The 6,323-nt window shown below is 41.1% G+C and overlaps 1 non-coding gene across 1 annotated transcript; it reads right to left on the bottom strand.

Annotated features, from left to right (window-relative positions):
* Window positions 1–329: 329 nt before the first annotated feature.
* LOC138490562 (U6 spliceosomal RNA) lies at window positions 330–436 on the bottom strand. Its single transcript, XR_011275508.1, has one exon. It is a non-coding gene; the product is annotated as a U6 spliceosomal RNA (small nuclear RNA).
* Window positions 437–6,323: the final 5,887 nt, after the last annotated feature.

Genomic DNA, 6,323 nt, shown 5'->3' with positions numbered 1-6,323 from the left:
GAAAGAGAAAAACATTGTTTATTGTGTGTATGAATGAAAGTATGAAAGAAGAGAATATGATGTCAAAGAATTTATGTTATGTAAATATGTTGTGACTCCAGAACCTGAAAATTACATGTGACAATATTAAAACATACATATTTTTCTATTACAAGAATGGTTTTGTAATTGTGAAAGTTTGTCACTATCCTCATTTATATCTAGGTCCATTATTTAATTCTCAAATATTTTACCTGGAAGACCTATGATATTTACAGTTTCCCTTATATTTACCCATGGTAATAATAGAGAAATAAATACAGTCTACTTTTTTTTTTTTTTTTTTTTTTCTCTTTATGGAACGCTTCACGAATTTGCGTGTCATCCTTGCGCAGGGGCCATGCTAATCTTCTCTGTATCGTTCCAATTTTAGTATATGTGCTGCCGAAGCGAGCACAAATACAGCCTACTTAATATTTGGTGAGAGATTGTTTTGGAATACCACATGGTGTATGTGAGTTTGAAGAGTATACACCCATAAAGTTTGTATGAAGAGTTGTATTGAAATGATAATATGAGATGTACAGTTTTGGTTTGTGCTTGGTGCATTCCATTATATTGTGTAATAAATGAAAACATTATTTGTACATTTTGAAGTGATGATTTGTACAAAAAGGTATATTAGGGTGCAGTAAATATAAGTAATGTTGTTTTATGTATACGTGTTTGTTGGGGGATGGGTAGAACATTTTCTGTTCTCCCCTGTTCGTCTGGGATTTGTGAATGCTACTTCTGTGCACGGACTACCACAATGTCCACAGACTGTACAGCTGCTAGATTGGGGCTGAGTATGATATAAGGAACTTGTAGCAAATTAAGGGTGCACTGGTAAAAACCTATGAACTGAATTGAAAATACTTGGTTAAAAGGACTTTAGGGTTAAGTTGCACTAATAAAAACCTATGCAATTCAGTGAAAAACTTTGTTGAAGGGCCATTATGGTTAAGTTGCTCTGATAAAAATCTATGAAATTATGTTGTCAAAGGGACGTTATGGTTACAAGGACCATTGAAAACCACCAGAATTTCACCAGTTACGTGTTGTACATAGCTTTATTCGGTATAAATACTATAAAAGCATCTTGACATAGCATCATAAAAAGCAATAGCAAGCAATTACCAGTGGTCGAAGTGTATGAAAAGAAGTAGTGGAACTATGTTCCCTGCTGGTCTGTCCCCGCTCCCCACACACCCCATTGCCACTCACCCTCCCATGTGCAATTCAAACCCTGAAACAAACCTACTGTTGGAGAGAGCGTACAGTGCAGCACACTGAAATGCAAGTTTCAACTTCTTCCTACACTTTTATTTTAAAACCAAACCATTCCAGGATGGTTTCTTTTTAAAATAAAAGTATAGGAGCAGTAAAACCTAAAAATGTAAAGTAGAGGAGCGACGCTCCTAACCGCTCCCGCCCACTTCGACCACTGGCAATTACAGTTCCTATCAACAATACACAGTAAAATTCATAGGATTCCCAAATGTCTATATCTGTTAAATTTTGCCCTGTATAGGCATGCAATGTGGACATATTTTGCAATAAAATAGATCAACTTCACATCCGGGGTATTTTTTCAGAAGGTTACAGCCAGCTGGTTTGTTGTAATGTCCTTTAGTCGATACACTGGCAATAGATAATACCTTCTCAATCAAGCATATCCTGGGCAAAACAAGAAACAGTGCTTTGTTGATTTCTCTGAATAGCCACAGATCCTGCAGTGCTTCTCCTGAACATCTGTCCAACTTGATGTAAACTCAGCTACCCTAAGGGTATTTGTACGCAGCTGAATGTACAGCATTCAGGCGTATGCAGGGCTAACACGTGCTAAATACATTTCAAATCCTGCAGCCTGCTTTACCATTATATAGGGTGCTCCCGTTTTCAGCACAGTACACACCCTTTTAGCATTTTACTTAGAATTGTCTCATGGCACTTAATGTTATCTTTAGCTTTTGCGCTCTGCGTTCTCCCCTTTTCTAACAAATCAAAGCCATACTAGTGAGCCAGCTCCAGAAACATTTTTCAGGCAGCTCAGTGACTCCTTGTATTTAACAAGCTCAGGGGCAATCCACAGTCTAATCCAATACAGCAGGGGCTTAGTGGCAATTACTTTATTTATTCGCTTAAGTCTACATTCCCATCTCAGGCTTGCCATTGTGGCTCTCTTTGGTTGCATTAGTAGGCTCTGCAGAAAATTACTGTCTGCTACACATAGCTCGGTTAAGGGGCAATGGCCCCACAATTCTGCCCAGTAACTTGTGGCTGCTCTGCCTTGTTCTTGGAACAATTGAATGGCAGGGGAAACTGCACCCCTTCCAAGCTTATTGAAAAAGCAGCTGACTCCCCCATTGTATTTCTCCAGTGTTGCTGTGGCATTGACAAGATGGGCTGTCTATGTCAGATCCTCCCAGGATCGTATTCCCAAGTAATCATAGTAAGGCACCTGTTCTAACAAATAGTTGTCCACCAACACCTGCAGCTTAATCATTACCTGCTTCTTTCTGCCGAATACCAACACCTTTGGTTTTTCAAGACTTAGTGACATAGGAAGTTCCTGGCATTTCTCTATGAGCATTTTCGAACTAGGTCTCAGTCCCATCGGGGATGTAGATAGCAATTTGGCATCATCAGCATAAAGGAGTACTGGGAACCTGTCCAGCCCTAACTTACATGTATCAAGACCGGCAACCAGAAGTTCCTCTATGATAGTGTAGAGGAGGAGCCAAATGCCTCTACAGGAAGTCCTGCCCCAATTTTGCCTATAAGTTGGAAACCGGAAATTGTAACATGCGCAAAGCCAGTAATGATGCCTGTTCCACAAAGAGCCTTTGAGATAAGGTATCCACTGAGAAGACCGTATATGATATTTCCCCATAAAGATGACGGTCTCCTGAAGGAGATCCCGAAGAAGTATGTAGTCACAAGAAATGAGCGTGACGCACTGAGAAGAGTGGGTGAAGAAAAGAATGCATAGACCTTATAGAATCTGATGGCGAAGTAAAGAACGAGAAGACTTTCATATGCGGAATGAAGATTGCCTGTGTGAAGAAGCACTGCAAAAAATGCAAGCCATTTTATAACTGTACAGATGCTGTAACGCAAGTGGACTAAGTAATCGTAGTGAGCAGACTGCAGGCGGTGCCGCCGTTATATAGAATCTGGATATTCAATGTCACAATTTTAAAAACCTCAAACCCGTGGAGAAAGGAGGATTGATAGCTCTGCATGTGTTGCAGAAAAGAAATAAGCTGAATCTCGAATGTTGACCAAGAAAGGCTGTCTGGCCTGGTGTCAAAGGCTGAAGCAGCCAACACTGGTTATCAGGACTTAAAGAACAGTGCATGGAAGACACGGAGGCATCCCTTGTTAGAGGCAGATGGCATGAGCAATGAGTGATGGTGAGCTAATTGGGTGGGGAGGCATGGTCACGTCCACCTACCAGCGCCTGGGGTACAAGCTTACGTGCTGCTAGTGAATCGAATATTCCAGAAGGGTACAAGCGCGACAACCAATTGTAGAGGGCCTTATAGTTTGAGAACCAATGATATGCTATGTACTTAATATGTATTGAAGATGACTTGCACTAGGGGTGGGCATACGTTGTCCACCTGTCTGTAGGGACCCAATCACAATCCAATCCCTTAAAGAAAGTATACTTAGATATTCCCTTTGAACCAAGCACAATCTCACATAGGTTTTCTTACTTTGCCATGTAGTATGATTATTTTGCCATGTAGTATGCTGAGTTTTTACTATAAAAGTGATGTTTTTTTTATGAAATGCTTTGAGAGACTGTGCTCTGCGATGCCTGTTGATATCCATTGCAACTCCCTGTTTTAGACAATTGAAAATAAAACAGAAACATTTTTCCAACTTCGTGAGTCAGCCTTATCATTTGGTGTAAGAGTTATTCTGCATCCCCTTCATTGTACGATGTGCTACCTCTATTAAAAGGACCATAAGGGTTCAATGGCATTTATATACAAACAGAATAAAAGGGGGGCCAGCACACACCTCTGGTGTACCCCTCTATCTTTTGCAAAGTGATGGTTGGTCTCCCTGTCCAATACCAACCTTACAGATTTTCTATTGTTGCGGTACAGGTACTGGATGTTTAGTTAAACAGGAGTGATTCTGAAATACCCTTGTCTCTCAGTATAGCCCATAGTTTATCACAGAAAACACTATTGAATGCCGCGCGAAGGTCCATGATGACCGCATCAATCCTAAAGTGCTGCACTTTGATATATTTAGTCCAGATTGCATTCTGTCTTCAGTCTGAGACATTGGTCCACACGGCTAATGCCCGGATGAAACCGATCTAGCAGATGGTTTAGTATATGATTCGATTCTCGGTGGCCCACAATTGTAAGCGTGTTGTTAACACTTTAGCATCGATTATTTTCTGGGGGCATCCAAAAGCGAAATAGGTCTATAGCTGCCCAGTTTTCTATAGTACCCCTTTTTAACAGTTGGCACAATATTAGCACAGCACCAGGATTGTGGTACATTCCCTGATGTGGCCACATAATCAAATTCCTGTTTTAACAGGGGGGCCCATGCACTAGTTTCATCTTGAAATAGATCAATTGGCAGACCATCCAGTCCGGGGCCTTCCCCCCTCCAAGGCTTTAAATGGCATCTTTCACTTCAGCTATAGAGAAAGGGTCATACTGGGTTTCTGCTACTCTTTTTCTCAAGACTCATAATACAGCTCAGGGGGTTAGTGATCACTATCGATACGTATGATTACTTCCATACTAGTGAGCCTATCCGCTAGCAACCATAACTCGCGCCACCAGTGTGCACTGCTAACACTGACACCCAGGACATCAAAGATGACATCACAAACAACACTGTACAAAATATAAGCCTGCCTATTTACCCCATCAGGTGAGAAGTTTTTTCAGCTGATCCCATTGAAGTGATTTGGCACTGTACTTAAATATAAATGAGTTGTGAGTCCTGTCTTACTGTAATGTACATTAGATAAACACTGGACATAAGCACAGTTCAGAACTTCCCCTCCCTTCATTTCATGGTAAGAGCAAATCTGTCTCATAAGACAGTCTACCATTTTCAACCGAGAGCTTGCTAAGCAAGCAATGCGACTCAGTTTGTAGCTTGAATTCCACGAAGAGAGAACAGCTGATATTTGAGGGGAGACACAGTTTACTTTTCATCTCCCTTAATTAGGGAGTCAATATGTGCACGCATGTCTGTTGGAAAGTTAAAGTGCATGCCAGTGTTCAGAATCATGTAAACATCAAAAAAAATGGTGGATGTCCCATACAGAAGCAGCACCGCCATGCATGCAATGAATTAGATTAGGTAGAAGAGGGATTTTAAGACATAAATAGGTCGAACTGAATTTCCCCATTCCCTTGTATTGGCATGAGTATGAGGGAGAAAGTAACAAAAATATAGGGAGGATTGGCATGTGCTACCACCGCCTAGAGTATACAGTTGAGTAGCCGACAGCACTCCACAGAATTTGCTCATCCCTGTGTCTAATCCTTGCGCTTTACCCTTGGTGTTATAGTAAATATCAAACCGGGTGAGGAACACACTAGACTTACAACTCATTGCTTTATTTCATGAATAGAATACTGAGTGCAGACATGTTCCTTCAGCTTGGTGCAAATTCTGGGTCTATGATTTTAGACGTTTTTCAGTACAATAAAAGGAGTAAGTACAGCAGGTGAAATAGCTCATACTTTGCAATGAGCAACAAATACATATACAGTAATCTTCAAAACAGGGCCCTTTAAGAAGTGCAGTATGATAGGAGGAATGGTACAAAAGGTGCATAAATGTCTTGGTTTAGATTATTTCTTATAGTGTGGTGTTGAGTACATCCGTCAATGCTTGGCATGTTAATCAGGGCCTATTGAACTCTCACATCTTAAGTAGACAGAAATCACCCATCTGAAAAGGTGCAAGCACTTTACAAGTAACCAACGTGGTAACAGGCTCTCTGCAGGAGGTTAACATCTCCATATCAAAAAAGAACTCAAGACACACCTCTTCAAGGAATCTCTCCACCTCAACACCGTGGCCATCAAATTGCCCATCATGCCACCTAACTCGTTAGATGCTGCCCACCTCTCTCCTCCCGGCCACCCTGTACAGCTGTACCCCTCCGCTGTGTCCCTCTGTATTCCACCCCCTGCTGTATATCTGTTCAGTTGTTACCTCTGAAAAGTGCTCCCTTAAGCATCTGTAGTATTGTATACCTCTGAAAAGCACTCAGTTATGTGTCTGTATTGTTGCATACCCGTGTA

This window comes from Ambystoma mexicanum, chromosome 9, assembly GCF_040938575.1.
Source record: "Ambystoma mexicanum isolate Mex_15411 chromosome 9, UKY_AmexF1_1, whole genome shotgun sequence".
NCBI classification, from domain to species: Eukaryota; Metazoa; Chordata; class Amphibia; order Caudata; family Ambystomatidae; genus Ambystoma; species Ambystoma mexicanum.
The sequence above is the reverse complement of the archived record's forward strand: the minus strand, read 5'-3'. Positions and strand labels throughout refer to the sequence as shown.